General features: G+C 40.9%; 1 protein-coding gene across 2 annotated transcripts in view; it reads right to left on the reverse strand.

Annotated features, from left to right (window-relative positions):
- Positions 1-21,764, reverse strand: part of HHAT (hedgehog acyltransferase) — a 419,237-nt gene extending 397,473 nt beyond the window's left edge. For both annotated transcript variants that reach the window (XM_079107610.1, XM_079107609.1), the window contains exon 1: positions 18,916-21,764. The gene's annotated coding sequence lies outside the window, so the exon portion shown is untranslated. The remainder of the gene's footprint in view (positions 1-18,915) is intronic.
- Between the last annotated feature and the right edge of the window lie 2,960 nt (positions 21,765-24,724).

A 24,724-nucleotide genomic window follows, 5' to 3' on the forward strand; every position in this document is an offset into this window, starting at 1 on the left:
TCCATTCATCATATAATAGCATATTGTTTAACCTCCAGATGTTGGAATAGTTTCTGTGTTTTACTCTTTCATTTATTTCTAACTTCAATCCATTATGATCTGATAGAATACATGCTAGTGTCTCTATCTTCTTGTATTTGCTAACATTAGCTTTGTGGCATAATATATGGTCTATTTTAGAGAAGGATCCATGTGCTGCTGAGAAGAAAGTGTATTCACTCTTGGTTGGATGGAATATTCTATAAATGTCCGTTAAGTCTAAATTATTGATTGTGTTGTTGAGATCTATGGTTTCTTTGCTCAATTTTTGTCTGGAAGATCTGTCCAGTGGTGAGAGCGGCGTGTTAAAATCACCTAGTATTATTGTGTTGTGGTCTATTTGGTTTCTGAAATTGAGAAGGATTTGTTTGACATACATAGATGAGCCACTGTTTGGGGCATAGATGTTTATGATTGTTATATCTTGCTGATTTATGCTTCCCTTAAGCAGTATGAAATAACCTTCTTTATCCCTTCTGACTAACTTTGGCTTGAAGTCCACATTATCGGAAATGAGGATGGATACTCCAGCTTTTTTGCTGAGTCCATGTGCATGGTATGTTTTTCCCCATCCTTTCACCTTTAATCTATGGGTATCTTTTTCTATGAGGTGAGTCTCTTGCAGGCAACATATTGTTGGATCTTTCTTTTTAATCCAGTCTGCCAGTCTATGTCTTTTGATTGATGAATTCAGGCCATTAACGTTCAGGGTTATTATAGAGAAATGATTTGGTTTCCCGGTCATTTGGTTCATTTTTAAAATTTTGTTTATTTATTTGTTTGACACAACTTGTTTCCTCCTTTATTTGACAATTCCTTTAGGATAATTCCTCCCTTTGCTGATTTGCTTCTTTGTTTTTCATCTCTTCCTCATGGAATATTTTGTTGAGAATGTTCTGTAATGCTGGCTTTCTTTTTGTAAATTCTTTTAGCTTTTGTTTATCATGGAAGGATTTTATTTCATCGTCAAATTTGAAGGTAAGTTTTGCTGGGTATAAGATTCTTGGTTGGCATCCATTTTCTTTCAGGGCTTGAAAAATGTTGTTCCAGGACCTTCTAGCTTTTAGGGTCTGGATTGAAAAATCTGCTGATATGCGTATTGGTTTCCCCCTGAATGTAATTTGGTTCTTTTCTCTCACAGCCTTTAAAATTCTGTCTTTATTTTGTATGTTAGGTATTTTCATTATAATGTGCCTTGGTGTGGGTCTGTTGTAATTTTGTGTATTTGGAGTCCTGTAAGCCTCTTGAACTTGATTTTCCATTTCATTCTTCAGATTTGGGAAATTTTCTGATATTATTTCATTGAATAGGTTGTTCATTCCTTTGGCTTGTTTCTCTAGGCCTTCCTCAATCCCAATAATTCTTAAATTTGGCCTTTTCATGATATCCCATAGTTCTTGTAGATTCTGTTCATGATTTCTTACCATCTTCTCTGTTTGTTCAGCTTTGTTTTCAAGGTTAAATATTTTGTCTTCAATGTCTGAGGTTCTGTCTTCCAGGTGTTCTATTCTATTGGATATGCTTTCTATGGAGTTCTTAATTTGGTTTATTGTTTCCTTCATGTCAAGGATTTCTGTTTGGTTTTTTTTCAATATCTCTAACTCTTTATTGAAATGATCTTTTGCTTCCTGTATTTGCTCTTTTAACTGTCGATTGGTGCGATCAATCAATGCTTGCATTTGCTCTTTCATCTCATCATTCAATGCTTGCATTTGCTCTTTCATCTCCTCGTTTGCTTCTCTGATCATTTTAATTATGTACATTCTGAACTCCTTTTCTGTCATTTCTTCTGCCATGCTGTCATTGGGTTTTATTGATGTAACATCTAGATTTGTTTGCAGCATTTTCTTTCCTTGTTTTCTCATGTTGTTCAGATATCAGTGGACCGCTGAGATATTGCAGATTTCCTCTGTTGATTTACAATGACCCTGAAGATTTCTATATATATCCCCTCTTAGCCTTCAGTAGGCTGAAGTCTTGGAGGAGGTTGATAATGCGGTGCTCCACAAGGAAGCTGCCTCTCTAGGAGTAGTGGCCTTCAGGTGGGGTATATTCCCTGCTAGTGGGCAGAGGTGCCTCCACTTGTTGACCAATGGTCATCCAAAGGGAACCTAGGCTGTGGGCTGAGGCAAGGCCTGTTTGGGCCTGAGCCTCTGGTTTTACTGTCCTTGTGGGAAACCTCACCCAGCAGGGAAGACTCACCCGGTGGGGAGGTCTCGCTGGTCAGTTTCCTCCTAGAGGTTCCCCTCAATTTACATCTACTGCCTGGGCTGGGCTGCCTTCCTCTGCAAAGTTTCCAGGGGCCCGGCCCTACCTCCTGGGCCTGGGAGCCTCACCCTTCGCAGATGAATCTCCTTAGGCTGCCCCTCCTCAGAGAATTTGCCCATAGGCCTGGAACCTTCGCTCCGCCCTAAGCCTGTCTCTGTGCGGCTCTTCCACCCAGAAGCCTCCTAGATCCTGGGACCCTGTTCTGCACCTAATCGCCTGGCTGCGTGGCCCCTCCTCTGAGCAGCCACCTGTGGCCCCGAACAATCGCTCTGAGTCCCAGAGACCCGCCACAGGCCTCTTCCTCCAGACAGCTGCCCAGTATGCCGGTGCGGTCACTAGGAGTCCAAGAAACTCACTTCGTGCCTCCTCCTCCCACCAACCACCCGTAGCCCGGGGCAATCAATCACTCCGAGTCGAAGTGACCCTGCCCGTTCCTCCTCCTTCTCCAGATAACCCCCCGGGTGTTCAGGAGCAGTCCCTCTGAGTGGCTCTGAATCCACGTGACCCGCTGCACGGGTCCTCTGGGCCACCGCCCGGAGCTCTGGTGTGGTCCTCCAAGACCAAGCGTCCCACCACGCTTCTCCTCCAGGCAGCCCCCCTGTGTTCAGGAGCTGTCACTTTAAGACCAAATAACTCACCACTCGCCTTCTCCTCTGAGCAGCCGCCTGGAGCGCTAATGCAGTCACTGTGAGTCCAAAGGACCCGCCGCGCTCCTTCTCCTCCTTCTCCTACTCCTCCGGGCAGGCCCCGGGGTTCAGAAGTGGTCAGGGTCCAAACAGCTCGCCACGCAGCCCCTTCTCTGGCAACCGCCTGTAGTTCCCGTATAGTCGCCCGAATCCAAGCGGCTGCTCCTCTTCCTCCTCGTCCTCAGGGCAGGCCCCGGGGTTCAGAAGCGTTGTTCTGATTCCAAACAGCTCGCCGCGCGGCTTCTCCTCTGGCAACCGCCTGCAGCTCTGGCGCAGTCTCTCTGAATCCAAGTGGCCACGCTCCTCTCCTCCTCCTCAGGGCAGGCCCTGGTGTCCTGAGTCCACACAGTTCTCCCCGCCTCTCCTCCCCCGGGCAGCCGCCGGAGCCCCAGTGGCTGCTCCAAGTCCCAGCGCTGTGCCGAGCGGCCTCCTCTACGGCGCTCCAGCGGGGGGAGGGGCGTCTCGCCGGCAGTTCTACTTCACAAAGTTTCCTGCGTTCCGGGACCCCCGTCCCATCCGGGATGCCCCCCCAGGGGGTGAGAGTCACCCGGCTACTTTGAGTTGGTCCCAAGCGTCTCAATATCTCCTCTCTTGAATCCTGAGTTCTGGAGCAACACGTAATGCAGCCACCCTCTAGGCCGCCATCTTGAAAACCTGTCGAGATGCAGGCTTTAAAATGTTGTAAGCAGAACTTAGTGGGCAATTCTGATGGGCGTTCAGAAGCCTAGAATGCCTGATAGGACCATGGACAGTAAAGACTGGTCTCATGAGGTTTCAGAGGAAAAGAAGGACTCTATCAAATATTGGCCTAGAGGCCAATACTGGTTATATTTTGACAAAGAAGGTTTTTATATTTTACCCATATTCTGAGACTTTCTGTGAGGCTGAATTTAAAGATGGTAGACTAATTAATTGGGCAAAGGAAATTTCAAGGCAGCATAGCATTCAGACAGTGGCATAGATATTGCTAGCATTTTTTAGCCAAGTTTACTGTGATAATCAGGAACACAAAGCAGATCATAAAGGTCTGAGAAATTTGCAGTTTGGCCAGAAGAGTATGAGTAAAACTGGGAAAGTGTGGCTGTTGAAGAGATTAAGCCACCTAAGAAATAACAGGAAAGAGGCTTGAGGGCATTGCAGGAACTGGCAAGACCACACAATCTCAGGCTCAAGGGTATAAAAGTAAAAATTCCTTTGAGAAGAGACCATGGAGGCACCTTCCACGCACAAGGGGCCTGACCTGTGCTCAGTTACCCAGGTGCTCAGAGGCTGCTGCAGCTATGTTCCCAGGAAGTGTAGCTACTGCTCAAGATGGCAGCAGACCTCAACCATGTGGTGCTGGTTCTGCAGGACTACAGGATGCTGGAGTTAGGAGGTCATGGAGGCTTCCACCAAGATTTCAAAGGAAGGCCTGGGAGGCCAGCAAAGAGTAGCAGGCCAGCAAAGAGTAGCAGAGTCAGAGTCCCCAAGGGCTACCACTGCAAGGGTGATGCATAAAGATATAAGAAGGAAGCTGTAGCTGTGGTGGAGACCCCTGAGATTAAGAGATGCCAGTAATATGGGATGTCTGCCCAGGAAAGCTGCAAGAATTGAGCAGATGCAAGCCAAGAGAAAGGTCATGTGGACTACAAGGTCATAGGGGCAGAGCTACACAAACTCTTTTGAGAAAACATCTTGAGGCCATGTGCCCCAGATGCTGGATGTGGATCTTCAAAATTTGCTCAGCTTAGATTTTGGTCTCGTTTTGTTCCCATCCCTTCTTTCTATGCCCCTTATTTCTCTCTTTTGGAATGGAAATATTTAATCTGTGCCACTGTATATTGGATATATGTAACATGCTTTTGATCTTCATAGAGGCTCATGCTGAGTTTGCCTTGAGTCAGTGGAGACTTTGGACTTGGACTTTGGGGCAATGCTGAAACTGTTACGACTATGGGAATCTTGTAAATAGACTAAATGTATTTTGCATTGTGAGATAAGCATGAGCTTTGGGGGGCCAGGAGCAGAATGTTATGGTTTAAATATGTAGTGTCCCTCAAAAGCACATGTATGCGACAATGTAGGAATTTTCAAGGTGAAATGATTAGATTATAAGAAAGTAACCAAATCAGTGGATTAATTCACTGACATGGATTAACAGAGCAATAGCTGTAGACAGGTAGGGTGTGGTTGGAAGAAGTAGGTTCCTGGTGGTATATCTTTGGGACATATATTTTTGTTCCTGGTGAACAGAGCTCTCTCTCTGCTTCCTACTGGTCATGTCCTGAGCTGCTGCCTTCTTTCCACCATGATGTTCTGCCTCACCTTGAACCCCTGGAATCGACTGACCATAGACTGCTCTGAAGTTGTGAGCCAAAATATACTTTTCCCCCTCTAAATCATTCTTATCAAGTCTTTTGGTCACAGTGATGAAAAAACTGACTAAAACAATGAATAAATGAATAACTCTGCATGAGTTCAAATCCAGAACTTCCAGGCCTCTGCCTCTCCCCTCAAAGCCAGGCTCAGAATCTGCCACACACACTCTTTTCTTCAGGCTGCCAGAAGACAAGCAGAAAGGGAAATAAATTTCAGCCATCATAAACTCTAAAGTTAGAAATCAATGGTCCTCCTAAAAAACTGCCCACGAAGTTTGGTCTGACTGCTCCCTCAATCAGACAGTCATGATTTAAGCACAAATCTCTCAAAATCCTGCTACTTCATTAATGTTTTCTTGGGTTCTATTTTTTAAAACCACTTCTACTTCATGAATTTCCATTCATACTTTATTTTTAAATATCTGGCCTCTTCTAGAATCGCTGGATTTCTTTCTGGAACTTTGTAGGACTAGAACAGCCTTCCCTTTAGCTTGGTCTTATAGTACTTCTCCTGTCACAGGATGCTGAGATTGCTTTGGATGAACTCTTCATCTCAATTAAGAGTCTGAATAGTAAAGTACTGAATTCCTTAAAAATCTACCAACATTTAAACATAAATAATATTGTAGATTAAAGTTCTAGAAGCCCTACTTTTTAGAGGCTTTTTGGAGATGCTATATATGGAATGATGCCCCTGCATTAAGGATCTACCCCAGAAGACTACAAAATTCGTTTTTATAATATTTTCCCTTTTTGTTGATGCTCTGAGCTGTATTGTATATGATTTTCGGGACATACACACAAATATACGTAGTAGTTAGAGGCAAAACAGCAAGACTATCTCCTCCATCCCCTTCAAAATTCGCAGATTGAACCACATAGTTTCCGCCTAACAACATGGTAGCAAATTCTGGCACCAAACTCAGCTTAGGCAAGTCCAAACTTTGTCATGTGCAGGTTGAGGAACTGGGGTAGGTAGCAAGCTCCCAGATATGGTTTCTCATAGTATTGTTGAGTTGATGAAATGTAAATTGCTTAGCCCAGGGCCTGGCACTAAGTATGCCCTCAATAAACATGAATTGAATATACCAGTTGCCTACCTGGCCATGGCCCTGGTTTACTTCCTGAATGGAAGAAATCTAACTGACCTTACATGGTGCATGGCCATCCTAATAACCTCTGTACCTCTTTCAACAGATTGGCAGTTCTGGAACTTTCTTTAACACTTCACTCTTCCTCTTCGCATACCCAGCCCAAGGCCACCCTGTACATCACACAAACTTCCCTTGGGACCAGCTGAGAGCTTTCTGCCCAATGACTCTTCCTCACCACCTCTCTTCCTATCCCTAAAGGAATTAAATAAAGTGCTTTCACAAGTGGATCAATGTCACCTCAAAACAACAGTAACATCAACACTTAATAGATCTTCCTTCCTCACATCTCTCTTTCCAACTCTGGCCCACTTATCTCAGGAAAATCACTTCCCCCAATACTATTTTTTTTTCTCCATTCATTTTATCTGTGCACCCAGAAAGCAAATCAGAGTAGACATGTGTCTTAAAGGATTTAAGAACACCACAATACCACAGATAAGAAACACTATACATTTAGGAACATAACCAAAACATTTTGTTAACGTCCAAGCATTTAAAGGTTTCCAAAAACTTTCTCAACAAAATCGCCAAAGTTTCTACTCCTCATTCTCTAAACGAGCGTGCTCTTATTTAAGAAGACACTATCATGACGAATTCAGAGAGGTTCTTACTCCGATGGGTACATGATGCTTCTTTTGTATTCACGTACAGATGCAGCATATGACCTGTAAGTGAGCAACTGTGAGACAGCCTAGAAACTAGTCGCCATTCATAACGTCATTTCTATAGGAAGCAGCCCAGTTACAGAAACAAAAGAGTCCACTGATCATCTACATGAATTAGGCTGTACCGTGGATAATGAGCGCTAAGAAGGGTTGCTGTCCAATGTGAAGAGATATGCCTGAGTACACCCCATCACGATGGGAATGTTGGTCGGGACTGAGAAGAAGGGACAATGTAGATGCTTAGGTGAAAGGGGACTAGGAGCCAGTAGCAGGCAGACTTGAGCATGAGGTTTCAGGTTTGGGTTTGAATTCCTGAAGAAACCTCAGGCTTGTGAGCAGCACAGTAGTCCCCTCTTATCCTGGGCAGGTGTGTCCCAAGACCCCAATGAATGTCTGAAACTGAGATAGCACCAAATTTTGTGTACAGAGATGCTGCTTGACCTACAATAGCCTTATATTCTGATAAACCCATCGAAAGTCAAAAATATAAATTAAATACTGGGAATAAAATTTTGGCCAAATTATGTTAGTCTATGATGTACATGTAAAATATTTAATGATGAATTCTATCATTATGTATTATTATAATGTACCAACAAAAATATGGAAAAAATATAAGTTAAAAAGAACTTAAAACCCCTATAAATCCTCTGCAAAGCCAAAAACTCCTAAGTCAAATTATTTTAAGTTGGGGACCATCTGCACTGCTGTTTTCTCCACATAAACAAAATTAATGCCTTTCCATCTTAATTAAGCACTTACCATGCACCGTGGTTGTAACTTTTGCAGTTTGAGATACAACAGCAAAAGTCACATGAATTTCTTTTTTCTTCTTCACCATTTCATGAATAGAAGATTTGTTCTTACCAAAGAGCTTAGCAACCTCAGCATGATTCATTGTCTTATTAAGTCAAGAACTTTCACTTTTTCATTTAAAGGAAACATTTTATGATTTCCTATTGGCATATCTGAATTGCTAACATCACTATTCTTGCACTTTGGAGCCATTATTAAGTGAAATAAGGATTAATTAACATAAGCACTGTGATAACAGTGCCAGTCAATCTAATGGCTGAGACAGGTGCCAAGTGACTAACTGGCAGGTAGTGCATACAGTGAGGATACACTGGACAAAGAGCTGATTCATATCGCAGGCAAAATAGAGCTTTCATCATGCTAATGAAATGGTGCATGTTTTAAACATGAGTTGTTTATTCCTAGCACTCTCTACTTAATATTTTTGAATCAACGTTGAGCCCAGGTAAGTAAAATCATGGAAAGGAAATCCTCAGATAAGGGGGAAATGGTGGCCATTTAATTATTTGAAGGAAGCTTCACAGAGAAGCCCCTTAACTCTGTGATAGAGTCCATAGGCAGGGAAGTCGACCACTCAGGCCCTCAGCAGGAAGTGGAGAGAAAGTGCTGGAATCAAGCCACACAGATGAGGGAAAATTAAGTTGTACATCGCATCAAACCAGTCCAGGAATCAGTAGGGGAGAAAGAAAGAAGAAAATAAAGAACACAAAACAGCAACTCCAAAGCTGTTAAGACTACAGGATCTAGAGCTAAATGTTATTGATAAGAATGAGAAATTCAGGATAAAGGGATAGGAAATCCATTTAATATTAGGTCTTGGAAGGAAATCATCACAGCGGTTTCCCTGGAACCAGAGGGAAGGAAGTCAGACTATTGTTCTACGGAGCTTTCTCTACAAGGTTGGGTGTAAGAGCCCAGAGGTATTATATTTAAAAAAAAAAAAAAAAAGCATTTCTCTGGGACTCATAGATCTCAGGAGGCTCACAGACTCAAGTCAGAGTCACAAAATGGCAAGAATTCAGCTAACAGCTTTTTCTATACAGAGTGACTTCCAATTGCATTGCTTTGTAATTTAACACTCCACCTGCTTTCAAAGATGCCATCTCTCAGATCCTCACCAGAGAACTAACTTTTTAACTCCCTTTCAGGAATCAGAATCCTGCTGAGGGAGAAGAAGGATCTACCCAAGGACACAGAAAAGCCAGCAATGGACCAAAAATTAAAACCGAAGTTCCCAGCTTCCACTCTCTCACAGGCAGAAATTCTGTTCCTCACTTTTGGGAGAAGAGTATACAGCTCACTGTGCCAAAGCCTGAAATGTGCATCAACATAACTACCAGAAGTGCTTTTACCCCAGCAATTTCCAACATCATTTCAAAAGTACTCTATTTCTGATGCATACAACGAATGGATTCTAACGCTTGCATTTTAAATTGCTTCTACTCCTAAATCTTGATACAAACACTAAATGGGCTATAACCAAATACTCACATGCACCAGAGGACTTTTAAAACAGTAGATCTCATCTTTAAGCTAGCAATCATTCAGCACGGCATCACCAAGAGCACGTCTATCAAATGCTTGAATAAGATTTTCCTCCACAAAATTTTCTGACACTTTAGCAATAGCTATGTCATAATTAAGCACAATTTACAGATTGCCTGTGTTGAAAATGTGCTTTACAAGTATTATCTTTTTAATAACCATATTCTTTTGAGAGTTTCCTCATTTACCACAAGAGGAAATCAAGGTCCAGAAAGGTTAAGACACCTGCCCAAAGTCACAGAACTAGCAAGCTGTAGAGGTTAGACTCTTATCCACCAGGTCTAATTCCAAAGTCTTTCCCCTATCATGTTACTATTCATACAAGTACACTGGATTCACATTTTTTCAAAATCTATAATAAAACCAACCTATCAGAATACTAAAATGTTATCTAAAATAATTTAAAGTTATATATACTTTCTGATACTCCTTGAGAAAATTTGAAAATTCAATGTATTCAGAATGCACACAACTTACATATATTCCTCAAAAGATTTACTGAAGAGGGCCAACCAAACCAAACCCACTCACCTTGTGTACCAGAGGGGAAGTCAGCAGTTATGTAGAGAGAAGGGTTGAGTAAAACAGAAATACTTCTAAATTTAGGAACAAATGAGCGCTATGGAAACCACAAAGTAGTAAAAATGAAAGGAGCGTCTGCCCACCAAAATGACTACAGCTTTGAAGAAGGCGAAATAGAAGAGCAATAGTCTAGTATATTCAGAAAAAGTGGTACGGGACTTCTGCTTTTTTCTGGGGTCCAACTTGATGGGAAGGAAGCCTATTTTGTGGAATATAAATAATGTGATTTTCCCAGGAAAACCAAGTCCAGACTCTTGGTGTCCTCACGTATCACAGTTCTCTCAAAGCCCCCTTCAGAGTCTGATTCATCCACATCACGAGAAGGGGAAACCCACAGTAGCTTCACTACAGAGCGATGCGCTGGCTGGAAGAGGTCCACAGACCAGGCAAAAGGTCCAACTACAGAATGTTTTTAAATACGTGCTCACAACTTCCAAGTCTGCACAAAAATACCATATCTCTCTTTTTTGCCAGATGGGGAGGGGCACTGAGGATTGAACTCAGGGGCCCTCAACCACTGAGCCACATCCCCAGTCCTATTTTGTATTTTTTATTTAGAGACAGGATCTCACCAAGTTACATAGTGCCTCGCTGTTGCTGGGTTGGCTTTGAACTCACGATCCTCCTGCCTCAGCCTCCCCAGCCACTGGGATTACAGGTATGCGCCACCACACCTAGCTAAAATGACCATATATCTCTTATGCAGCACTGATTAACAAACCACCCCAACATGTAGTGGCTTCAAACAACAAAGACTTATTCTTTCTCAGGATTCTATGTGAGCACAATCTGGGTGGGGGTCTTCTGCTGATGTCACCCCGGGGTCACTCGTGTGACTACAGACACCATACAGCTCAACAGCAGTGGGAGTAGCCAGTGGTTCAAGTGCCTGTCTGACATTTGGTGCAAGCAGACGCCAAGTGCCCAGATCCCCCCACCATGTGGGTGCTCACCCGCCAGCAGGACAACCTGGGTTTTTTTTTTTTTTTTTTTTGCAGCACAGGGGCTTCAGGATTCCAAAGTGAAGAGATGCAAAACCGCTTGAGATGATGTCTCTCAATGTCCTGAGACATTTTAATGACCAAAGCAAGTCAAAGATTGGCCTAGGGCTGGGGTTGTAGCTCAGCAGTAGAGCGCTTGCCTAGCATGTGTGAGGGCCTGGGTTCGATCCTCAGCACCACATAATGGTACATAAATAGAATAAAGGTATTGTGTCCATCTACAACTAAAAAAAAAAAAAAAAATTAAAAAAAGATTGGCCTAGATCCAAAGGGGGCAAAAAATCAACTCCCTATCTTCATGGAAGGAATGACAACTTGAAAGGGGGAAACAGGGATACAATCTGCCACATCCAGAGAATTCAAAAGAGTTAGTATAAATAAAATCTGGAAAAATAGTTGAAAAACATTTCACAATAGATCTTTTATATATATATATATATATATATATATATATATATATATATATATATTTTTTTTTTTTTTTTTTTTTTTTTTTTTTCAGTGCTAGGAAGGGCCCAGGGCCTCAGGCATTCTAAACATGTGCTCTACCACTGAGCTATACCCCTAGCTCCATGATGGATCTTAGTACATAAAACGTCACAAAGGTTGTTCGTTCTCTCTCCCCCTACCTCTTTCACACACACACACACACACACACACACACACGCACGCACACACACACGCACACACACACACACACACACACACACAGAGTTTTATAATGTGACAACATTTGGTCAGTGATTAATCACATATTCAACAGTAATCCCATAAGATTAGATCACCTAGTGACATTGTAGCCATCTTACTTAGTATAAGTGTACTCTGTAACATTTACACAATGAGAAAAATTGCTAAGCAATGCATTTCCCAGAAGGTATCCCCATCCCTAAGAAACATGTCACTCGATACTTATTAATTTTTATATAATTATGAAGGAAAATATTTCAAAATCAGTGGGGAATCTTATTGCCCATTTGGGAATTCCTTTTATAAAAATTTATTTGACCCTTTCCTATAACATTACAAGGCAGAGAAACTCTTTCCTAAGCAGTTCTGATTGTCCTCATGTTTTTTTCTTTAACAGAGTCCAGATCCAGGTCTCCAATTCTAAAAAAAATCTTCTGCCACCTGTCTTCTTCTACCTTCTGAAAGTAAAGACATGGTGGCAGGATATGATATAGGTTAGAGAATGGCTCTTGTGTTAGTTAGCTTTACATTGCTATGATAAAATACCTATGATAAACAACTTAAAAGGAGGAAAGGTTTATTTTGGCTCATGGTTTCAAAGGTTTCAGTCCATGGTCACTTGTTCTCATTGCTTTGGGGTCTGTGGTAAGGCAGAATATCATGACAGAAGCACCTGGTAGAGGAAACCGCTCACCTCATAATGACTAGGAAACAATGAGAAAGGAAGGGCTGGGGTCACACTATCCCCTTCAAGGGCACACTCCCAATGACCTAACTTCCTTCCAGTATGTCATACCTCTTAAAAGTTCCATCACCTCCCAAGACTGCCAAAAGCTGGCAAACAAACCATTAGTCTATATTCCTTAGGGGGTCATTTAAGACATTAACCACAATAGTTCTGAAGCCAGAATGTCAAGGTTTGCATCTCAGTTTTACCACTTTCTACTTCTGTGAGCCTAGAACAAGTTGCATAACTTTTCCATGCCTCAATTTCTTTATCTGCAAACTAGGGATAACAGCAACCTGCAGACAGTGTCTGTGAGAATTAATTTTAAAAGTGACAGAACAGTGCCTGCGACATAGCAAATTCTGAAATGCTTATTCTTTTCGTTTTTAATGTTATTTCTGTTATTAAGTATACTAAAAAGCCTTTATTGTTCTTCCAAAGTTCCTTCAAATGTTTAAAGATAATTAATGTCATCCACTCCATGCAAGTCCACTTCCAGAACCGACATCCACAACTCCTTCTAATCATTTCCTCCATGGTTCGTGGCTCGGGTTTCTAGACCTTTTACCATCTGTCTGTCAATTGTCTTTACAATATAGGTACTAAGTGTTGGTTGTCTCTTTACATCATAGGTTCCTAGAAAGTAACCCAACACTCCAGGTGTGGCAGAGTGAGAACAGGACAAGACCATCACTTCTCCTCTTTCATAAACTTCGACAATGAACTCTTAGACCTGTTTCTTTACTCAACAATGAACCCCTACTGAGAACCAGAAAGGTATCATTAGTGGAGACAAAATATAAAGATCTCATTGTGGGATTCCACAAGCAGGGCTCCCCTAGAAATGCCCAAGTCCTAATCCCTGGAACCTGCCACCTTCTAGTGCAAAAGGAACTTTGCAGATGTGATTAAGGATCTTTCTATAGGGAAATTATGCTGGATGACCCAGGTGGGCCCAATGTAATCACAAGGGCCCTTACAGGAGGGTGGGGGGTGTCAGAGGCAGATAAGAGATGCACTTTGCACATGGAGGAAGGATCACAAACAAAGGAAAATAAGATACATCTAGACACTGAAAGAGGCAACAAGAAGAAGCTTGCCTATGGGGACTGAAATAGAGCAAATTATATTCCATGCATATACAATTATGTCAAAATGAACCCCATTAAATATAACTGAAATGTACTAATAAAAACAATTTTTTAAAAAGTCTGCCCTAGATCCTCCAGAAGGAGGACTTCTGACCCTCAGAACCACAAGATAATAAATACAATGGTTCCTCAGAATTCATGAGGGATTATTCCAGGACTCCCTTGGACACCAAAATCTGCAAATGTTCACATCCCCTATATACAATGGTATAGTATTTGCATACTGTAAATCATCTCTAGATTACATACAATACCTAATACAATGTTAATGCTGTGTAAATAATTGTTCCACTATATTGTTCAGGAAATAGCAAGAAAAAAGTCTATAAATGTTTGGTATACAGATGTAATTTTTTTTTTCAAATATCTGCTATGCACAGTGGGTCCAATGCAGGGCTGTGGAACCCACAGAAATGGAGGGTCAAATGAGTGTTGTTTTAAGCTGCTAACTACGTAGCAATTTGTTACAGATGCAATAGGAAACTAATATGTCAGCCCTGCACTCAGTTCATCGTCTCACGGGAGAAGAGTACCTACCTAAAGGATTTATATAAAACAGATGGGTTTTAAATCCAATTGTTATAAACTTTAAAAAATTAAATTGAAGAAAATGAAATCTGAAAATAAAATTTTGTACTCAGTCCACCCCTTAGCAACTCTTGGCTTCCACAACACTCCAATATCAATCTTATAATCAAACATGACTCTAAGTCTTTTTATATGAACAGTTTAAAGACCAGCAAAAAGGAGTCAATTTTATAATCCCCTCATTCAACAAAACTACTGATCAGATATTGTACTTTTTCCTCTAAAAATTCTCAACCTACTTTAAACTGTTTTAATCACCAAGAATCATGCCCTCCACAGTTTATAAACTCCAGATTAAGGGCATCTGAATGAATAAAAGTTTTTTTCACAATATAATATTTTAAGTAAATTTTTTATTTAAATATACAGGAAATAAATAAGGCTTTTCAGAAGTAGACTCGCACAAGTTATTACCACTGAGATAAAAACCTGAATGCCATATAAGCCCCTTCTGGGTTTTCCTTATCACTAACTCCCTCAAAAGTGACCAGTAGAGGCAGGATAGCAAGTTCAAGATGAACCAACCCCCACAACTTTGGGGATCTGTCTCAAAATAAAAAAATGAAAAAGTCTATCCTCATGACTGTAGAGTATTCCATTGGATAAGCACTTATTCATTTATCTAGACTACTATTGAAGAACATGTAAGTTTTTTCCAGCTGGGGACTATTGTGATAATATTGCCTAAGTTATTCTTTTCCCTATCTTTTGGTTTACATATGTATACCTAACTATTAAGTATCTAATAATGGAATAACTGGACCACAGGGGATGTATATATCCAGCTTTAGTAAATGGTACTGCAAAACAGATTTCCAAGCATTTATGCTAACTTTCATACCCATTAATGGTGTATGAGATTTCCAGTTTATCCACATTCTCATCAGTGCGTAGCACTGACAGTCTTTTTTAATTTTAGCCACTTTGGTGAATATATAATGGGGTCCCACTGTAGTTTTAATTTGCATTTCCCTAATGCCTAATGAAGCTTGTTCATCTTTTCATGTTTATTGGAAATTTGGAGATCCTCTTTTATGGAGTGACATTTGCCCATTTTTCTACAGAGCTATCCATTTTTCTCTTCCTGATTTATAGATCTTCTTCCTACCATCTAGCTATGAGTTCTTTATTTTGATATATGTATTACAAATGCCGTCACCCATTCTATAGCATGCCTTCTCTTTATGGACTCTAAATGAATGGAAGTTCTTACCAATATTTTCCTTTAACTGTTAGTACTTTTTGTGTCTTCAGGTCATAAGGATATTTTACTTAACTTTCTTCCAGAAACCTATTGTTTTAGCTTTCGCATTTAAATGCATGATTGCTCTTGATTGATTTTCATATATGAGATGAAGTAGATTATTAAGATTCATACTGTCCATATGAATTTGCACCTGACTCAGCATCATTTACTGAAAGGCCATTCTCTCTCCACTGCAGGGTCACCTCTGTCATGAATCAAAAGACCATATACATATATATACAAACCTATCTGTGGATTCTCTATTCAGTTCCTGTGGCCCATCTGGCCTTGTACCAATATACACTGACATAACTACATATTGATCTTGTAGCTTAAGTCCTCCAATTTTGCTCTTCTTAGATTGTCTACAATTTCCAAATAAATTTGAGAATCAGTTTATCAACATTTTTTTAAAAAATTAATCTACTGGAATTTTGATTGGCAAAGCACAGAATCTATTTATTACAGAGTAATGACATACCCTCCATTATTTTCAGTCTTCTTTAATTTTCCTCAATGTTTTAGTTTGCAAAAAATATTTGTTATCATGAATGGGTGTTGCATTTTATTAAATTTTTTTCTCCTTTATTCTGTGTAAGGAGCTAATCACATTTATTTGGTTTTTAAATGTTAGTTTACATTTCTGGAATAAATCCAAGTTGGTCATGATTTATTGTTCTTTTTATGGGTTGCTAGATTTGACTTACCAATACATTGTTTTAAGGCTTCTGCATTCTTTTTTATGAGCGTTTGGCCTATAATTTTCTTGTAACTTCCTTATCAAGCCTGAGTCACAAGCTTATGCTGGCCCCATAAAAGCAACCAGAGAGCGGTTTCTCTTTTATTTTTTAAAAATGTTTGGAGAATTTCACATTGAAGCCGTCTGGACCTGGAAATTTGGTTATGGAAAGACTTTTAACTACAATCAATTTCTTTAATAGGCCTATTCAAATTTTCTAGGTCTCATATCTTAAGACTTTTTATTTAAAAACTTGTCCATTTCATCTGAATTTTAAAATTGCATTATCATAAAATGCTCATAGTAACATAAGATCTTTTTACATATATGGAATATATAGTGATTAACTCCTTCTTCTTCCCTGACACTAGCAATACCATATACCACTAAAGATCATTTATACACACAAGAAAGGTGGGGCTGGTATATGTCACACATCCACTGTTCTCTGGTATGCTACCCAGGAGGCCATGAACTCATGCTTCTTTTTCTCATACATCTTTATTTTATAAATCTCTAACTAAAAATCACTATTTCATTGGATTATGAGTATGGACAACAAACCACAGTAAGAGCAATTCTAGTGACTGAGTCATCAATAACAATCAGATATGTTCATACCATGGTCTAGCTGTTGCAAGACTGCAAAATATTCTTGACATGAGTATCACCAATTTGTTTGTTTGTTTTTTGTGGTGCTAGGGATTTGAACCCAGAGCTTTGTGCTTGTGAGGCAAACACTCTACCAACTGAGCCATATCCCCAGCCCTGAGTATCACCAATTTGAAATTACAGGAGTTCATTGCTTCAGCACTGAATTTTGTTACTTAATGCATTAATAAAGAAGCACATCAGACTCATAAATTTGGGGAGGTTTAATACTATTTTGATAACTTTGTTTCAATATCATTTATAATCCTATGGCTTTTCTGTTTGTTTTTTTGCAGTAGCGGAAATTGAACCTAGGGCCTTTTAACTCTGAGCACACTACATTTCCAGATCTTTTTATTTTGAGACAGTCTCCCTAAGTTACTAATGCTGGCCTTGAACTTGCAACCCTCCTACCTCCTACCTCAACCTCCAGGTAGGCACCATCATGCCCAGCTACCCTAGGTTTGGTGGGTTTTGTTTTTTTGTTTTTGTTTTTGTTTTTCTCCTTTTAAAACACTGACATCCCAGACTCCAAAGAAGTGCATGGTCAAAAAAAAGAAAAAAGAAAGAAAGAAAGGAAGAAGAAAGGAAGGAAGGAAGGAAGGAAGGAAGGAAGGAAGGAAGGAAGGAAGGAAGGAAGGAAGGAAGGAAAGATGAATTAATTTAAGAATTCCCTACAAGGAACCCAGGGCTTCACCCAAGACAGGGAAGTTCAAAGCAACATTTAAGGAGTCCTTCCCCTTGGGCCAAGCCCAGAGATGGAGGCATGGGGCACACAGGTGAGTAAGGCCCACACTAACTAGTTCCTGATGTTACCTACAGAATTCACACCAACATCTGGACACCCAAAAAAATGACTGCTTCATTTCGGTCTTTGGTTGTCACCCATCTAAACTTCTCAAGGAGAAAGCAAATAGTAGACAAAGCACAGAATTTGATCCAGTGGAGGAGCCCCAAACTCAGGCTAAAACACACTAGTCTGTGGTGCTCACACCTCCCCGCCAAACCCTGTGAAAATGATAAGCTACCCATCTTTCCCAGTTACCATAAGGTTTAGAAATAATGTATCTAAAGAACCTGACAAGCGCCATCCCCATTAAATTGACATTAATTGCATATCAGGGCAGAACTGTCCTTACGCAACACCTAATCACATTAGGGAGTGCCAGGGAGGAGGGAGAAAAATCACAGGGAAGAAAGAAGGTGAAGAATTGAGGGAGGAAAATCATTCTTTAAAATCCAGTATAGAAACCACCACCTCAGTGAAGCCCTCTCTCTCCTGTCCGGTGTTCCCATGACAATCACACTGAGGTGAGTGCTTAGCTACAAGAAAGAACGGATAAGAAATACAAAACAGAAAGGGGCAGAAACAATGAATCTCCCCGCACGTAATGCAAACCACTGAATATGCCAACCACCCAGCCAGGCAAGTCTGATCCAAGAGCAATGAACACAGAAAGCATCAATAGTTCTTAACACCAACGTCACCCCTACATAGTACCTTAGATGACCATGTGCATGTGGGGAACTATTTTATAAAGACTGGTGCCACCTGAAGGCAAGACTCAGAACAGATGAGAGAAACTGAGTCCAAGGAGAAGAAAGCAAAAAAAAAAAAAAAAAATTCCTAACGTTGAGGTTCCTGGATTTGCAGCAGATAGGCAGGCAGGCGCACCTCTAATGCTACCAAGAGGATCAGAGTCTGCAATTCCCCGCAACAGTGCCTGAAATCGCGGAGAGAGGACGCGGGCAGGGGTGTGCATGGACTTGGTACGCAATCCCGGGTCAAGGATCCCAGATCCCTCCTTTGCCGGGCGCGCGGCCCCCGCTGCCTTTGTCTCCTCTGCGGGACCGGGAACTTCCTCTGTCCCGCCCTCGGGCGCGCACACGGGAACCGGGGTAGGAAAAGGAAAGCGTCTTGTACGTTTCTTTTTTTGCAACAGAGCAAACCAAAGCAAAAAAGTCGACACCTAACCTCCCCGGAACCCCCTACGGCCACCAGCTACCAACCTCCGGGCTGTCCCGGGCGGCGGCGACCGCGATGTTCACGCGCGCCACGAGTTCACAACACCCCTCTCTCGGCACTTCCGAGTGCCAGCACCAGCCAGCTTTCCCGGGCGCCGCCCTCTTTCCCCGGGAGCGGCCCTCCGGAGCTGCAGCCCGCGCGCGTCCTCGGAGCACGCCCCCGCCGCCGAGTCCGCGCGCCCCTGGTTCCGAGCCGCGGCGCTCGGGAATCCGGGCGCTCCGGGGACGACGGCTAGGAGGCCGCGCTGCTGGAGGGGGACCCGCAAGAGGGCGGCCTGCCTCTCCGTAGCGTGTCTGGCCAGCGCTGTCCTGCCGGGGCCCGGGTTCCTGCGCTGAGCAGAGCACAGTTCTCCCCCCACGCGTGCTCACTGCAGGTCTGGGGCAAGCTTCGGATCAACTGCAGGACGGAAGTCACCTGAAACTCGAAGTGGGCCGAAAATCCAACACCAGTGGTCCCCACGTAGGTTTTGTGGCGAAAGGAGGTAGCTTGGTGGGGTGGAAAGAGGGCGGGCTTTGCAGCCCTGGCAGCTTCGCAAGCCTGCTGTGAACTTAGCCCCTGTGAGCCTCCCTGTCCTCTGTAAAACAGAAATAAGCTTCCCCGCTTCTGGCAAAGTAGAGTGAAGATCAAATGGGAGCAACTTTATGAATTCTAAAGCAACTTGCAAACGGTATACCAAAGATTTTGAATGAATTGTGAAGAATGGATGATCTGAAGATGGATCAAAGGGACATGTAATTAGGACGGTGATTCTATGCTGAGTATTGATGCTCAGAGGCCTCCAACGCCACAGTTGCCAGAGTTCCGCAGATTTATAGGAGCAGATCACCTGGGCTTTCATTAAGACCTCGAGATTCTGGATTCTTCCAGAAAGGAATCAGAGTCCCTAGGTGGTTTTCTGTGGTGAAGTAAGAGTGGATAACTCTGCATCGGGCAGCAGGAAGGCAGAGGTCGTGTTATAAGAAGTTTAAACTACCAGTCATTATAAAAGTCCAGGGATTATTTTTCTGATTGCAGAATTCTCCTGAAAATCAAAATTGGAACGATCTTGTATGTCACCCCCTGGGCCCCCAACACCCAGTTCAAAGGACAATGTTCAGCCAGCAGATGTTGGTAAACTAGCCCCAGGAGGATAGACAGGTGTAGCAAATAAAGATACAGGCTACCCAGTTGAAACAGAACTTCAGATATGCAACGAACGAATAAATTTTATTGTCAGTATGAACCATGCAATATTTGTGACATATACTCGTGCTAAAAAAGGAAAGCTCCTGTCATTTATCTTAAATTCAAACTTAACTATCTCCTGCTATCTTTCTGCTATCTGGAAATCAGAAATCAGATTTAACTGGGCTTTTATCTGGCAACTGTAGATCCAGATATTTAGCAGGGGCGTGGCAAGGTACATGCTCAGGGAGTGTCAGATTCAGGGAGAAGGATAACAGCTCCTGATATTTCCAAGTGGTGCTACTGGGTATTAATGTTGGTTCATTATCTTTTACTCCTAATGGCAGAATGGGGAAAGTATTTGCACAAAAAAAGGAGTAACGTAAAATTAGGAAACAAATATTTTGCAAAACGCTTCAAGAAATGCATAGTAAAATATGAACACTTTTCACATATAAAGTTGGCAAGAAGAAATGACATTAAAGGCTAGTAAGGATGATTATGATTGTCACCACACAACTGTCAACTGCACAAGCAATTTGGCACTATCAAAGCCCTTAACATACATCTAAATTCTAAAAAACACTCAAACCTTTTGACTATTAATTCTATTTATGAGAAAAAAAATCCAAAGGAAATATTCCATTATATAGAAATAATTCATTATAAAGAAAATACCTTTTTCAGTTTGATTAAAGTCTAATTGACAAGTGAAAATTGCATATATTAAAGGTATATGACTTGATATTTTGAGATATGCATACATTGTTAAATGATGAAAATAATTAAACTAATTAACCTCCATCACCTCACTTAGTTAACTCTGTGTTTGTGTGTGTTTGTGCGTGTATACAATACCTAAGATGTGCTCTCAGTAAATTTCAAGTCTACCATATTTTATCAACTGTAGTCATCATGATGTGCAGAACTTATTTACAAAAAATACAAGTTTGTAACCTCTGACCGACATGTTCCCCTTTCCCCCACCCCGTTGCCCTGGTAACCATGTTTTATTCTGTTTCTTTGAATTTGACTTTTTCAGATTCCACATACTGAGATCATGCAGTATTTGTCTGTGTAGGGCTTATTTCACTTAGCATAATGTCCTCCAGGTTTATCCATGTTGTCACAAAATGATAGGATATCCTTCTTTTTTAAGGTTGAGTAGTATTCCATTGTACTTATATACCACAGTTTCTTTATCCATTCATCTGTTGTTAGATACTTGCATTGCTTCCATATTAAGACTATTGTGAATAAAGCTAGAAAATGCTCTTTAGCAGCAAATATTCTAATTCTCATGAACATACACAGTTATGACTTGTCAATCAAAAGAATAATTTTAAAAATTATATTATTATGGTACTCGGAATTCCAATATTTGGAATTGTCACAAATATTGCATGGTTAACTGACAGTAAAATTTATTCTTTGTTACCGCTGAGCTAAACCCCACAGCTTATTTTTATTTGGGGACAGGGTCTCACTAAGTTGCTGAGGCTGACTTCCCACGTGGGATCCTCCTGCCTCAGGCTCCTGAGTTGCTGGGATTACAGGAGTGTGTCATCACACCAGGTCAAGGAAAAAATTTACTCTTAATTCTTTTCATTTTAATTTATACCACAGTAGGGAAAATTCACCATATGTGCCAAAATATACCATAACAGGGCGGGGGGTGGCATTTTGGAAACTCCATAACATTGTAAAAAATAGAGAATAGAAATTCAATTAAAATTTATATACTCTTCTCTGTAATTCTTATAAGTGAGACCTTTTGAAATAATGGTTACTATTTGTGTGTAATATGATTATAACCATGTATGTTTTAAACGTGCATGGATAAATAACTGGATATAACTGGAAAGGAAATAATGTTGTTTATTTTTTGAATATTGTTTATTTTTGAAGATTTTCACTGAGATAATTTTATAATAGAAAAAAATTTAGACCAAATGAAATAATTTTATTGTGTTAGTTAGTTTTCTAGGATTGTGACAAAATAGCTATTATAGTTCAGATGTGAGGCGTCCCCCAAAAGCTCATGTGTGAGACAATACAAGAAGGTTTAGAGGAGAAACTACTGGATTATGATAACCTTAACCCAATCAGTGAATTAATCCCCTAAGGGGGATTAACTGGGTGGTAACTGAAGGTGGGTAGGCCATGGCTGGAGGAGGTAGACATTGGGGGAGTGGCTTTTGGGTACATATTTTGTATCTGGGAGTGGAGAGACTCGCTGGTTTCTAATCATCACTGAGTCGCTTCCCTCCGCCAGCGCCACCCTCTTCTGCCATGATGTTTTGCCTCACCTGAAGCCCCAAGGAATGGAGCTGGATATGGACTGAAACCTCTGAAGCCACCAAGTAAGCTTTTCCTCCTCTACAATTGTTCTGGTTGGGTCTTTCAGCCATAGCAGTGAAAAAAACTGACGAAAATAATACCCAAGATGATCAACTTATAAATAAAAAAGGTTTCTTTGACTCACAATCATAGAAGTCTCAGTCCCTGGATGATGGTCAGCCCTATTGCTTTTGGGTCTTGGTGCGGCACCAGGGTTATGGTGGAGAGCACCTGGTGGAGCAGAGCTGTTCAGCTCACACTCATACACTGCTGGTGGGAGTGCCGATTGGTGCAGCCATTATGGAAAGCAGTATGGAGATTCCTCAGAAAACTTGGAAAGGAACCACCATTTGACCCAGTTATCCCACTCCTCCATTTATACACAAACAACTTAAAATCATCGTATTACAGTAATGCAGCCACATCAACTTTATAGCAGCTCAATTCACAATAGCTAAACTATGGAACCAACCTAGGTGCCCTTCAACAGATGAATGGATAAAGAAAATGTGTACATATACACAATGAAATACTATCAGCTTTAAAGAAGAATGAAATTCTGGCATCTGCTGGTAAATGATGGAGTTGGAAAATATCATGCTAAGGGAAATAAGCCAAACCCAAACACCCAAAGGCCAAATGTTTTCTCTGTTATGTGGATGCTTATTCAAAATAAGGTAGATGGGAATAGGGAAGAGTATTTACTTTATATTAGGTAAAAGGTAATGAAGGGCGGGGGAGGGAATAGGGAGGATAGTAGAATGAAACGGACATCATTACCTCATATACATTCATAACTGAATGAGCGATGTGCTCCTACAATTTGTATAATCAGAAAAATGAGAGATTACACTTCATTTATGTATGACCTTTCAAAATGTATAAATGCATGTACAACGTGTATAGTCATGTACAACTAATTAGAACAAATAAAAAGTTTAAATTTTTAAAATATATTTTTTTAAACTGTTCACCTCATGGTGGCCAGGAAATCGACGGGAAGTGACTAGGACCCCAATATCCCCTTCAAGGGAATGCCCCCAATGACTTTCCTCCCTTCACTAGGCCCCATCTCCTAAATGTCCCACCACCTCCCCATAGCTCCACCGGCTGGAAACCAAGCCTTCAACACGTGGGCCTTTAAGCGACATTCAAGATCCAAGTCATAAAAGCTAGGAAGGTGGTTTTATGAACTATAGATCTCAGCTTACACAGTCATTTATTAAATACTAAGACTATCTAAATATTAAAAGCTCCTTAAAACATTCCCCCTAAATATAAACATCTTTCCAATCTCTGCATGTCATCTGTTAACTTAGGCACTATCTTAGCAAATTCTTAGCTCAACACTGAATTTATCAGGTTAGTCATTCATGTAACTATCTGCTAACAAAAGTACCTAAGTGTTTCATTAAGTTCAGCAAGTCCCATGAAGCCTTTCTCCTTACTTTGGATTAAACTCTGAAATGCACAGGATGAATAGCACAGACAGTGGTTTTTTGTAATTTGTAGTAAAATATACATGGCATAAAGTTTGCCATCTTAACCATTTTTATTTGTACAGTTCCATGGTGTTAAGTCCATTCACATAGTTGTGCACATCCAGGCTCCTCATCTTGCAAATCTAAAACCCTAGACCCAGCAGACAACTCCTCATTCCCTTCCTTTCTCCATCATATTCTACTTTCCGTCTCTATGTCTTTAGACTATCCTGAGTACCACATATAAAACAAAACCATTTTACAGCATTTGTCCTTTGGTGATAGGCTTCTTAGCAAAATGCCCTTAAGATTCATCCATGTTGTAACATGTATCAGAGTTTCCTTCCTTTTAGAGGCAGATAATATTCCGTTGTATGTGCATATCACATTTTTATACATTCATCCATTGATGGACACTGTGTTTCTTCTACCTGCTGACTCTGGTGAGTACTGAGGCTATGAACATGAATATAAAATATGTCTTTGAAACCCTGCTTTCAATTATTTGGGGTATATACCTGGAAGCCTGATTGCTGGATCACGTAGTAATTCTATTGTTAGGTTTTTGAGGAATTGCCCTATTTTTTTTATATAGAGTCTGCACCATTTTCCCTTCCCACTAGTAGTGCAAGGGGGTTTCAACTTCTCCATATATTTGTCAACACTGATTTGTCAACACTCATTGGCTTTTATAATAGTCATCCTACTGGGGGTGGGGTGGTATCTCATTATAGTTTTGACTTGTATTTCCCAAATGATTCGTGATATTTACCATATTTTCATGTGTTTATTGGTCATTTACCAATCT

Source organism: Sciurus vulgaris (assembly GCF_902686455.1).
Source record: "Sciurus vulgaris genome assembly, chromosome: 12".
NCBI lineage: Eukaryota > Metazoa > Chordata > Mammalia > Rodentia > Sciuridae > Sciurus > Sciurus vulgaris.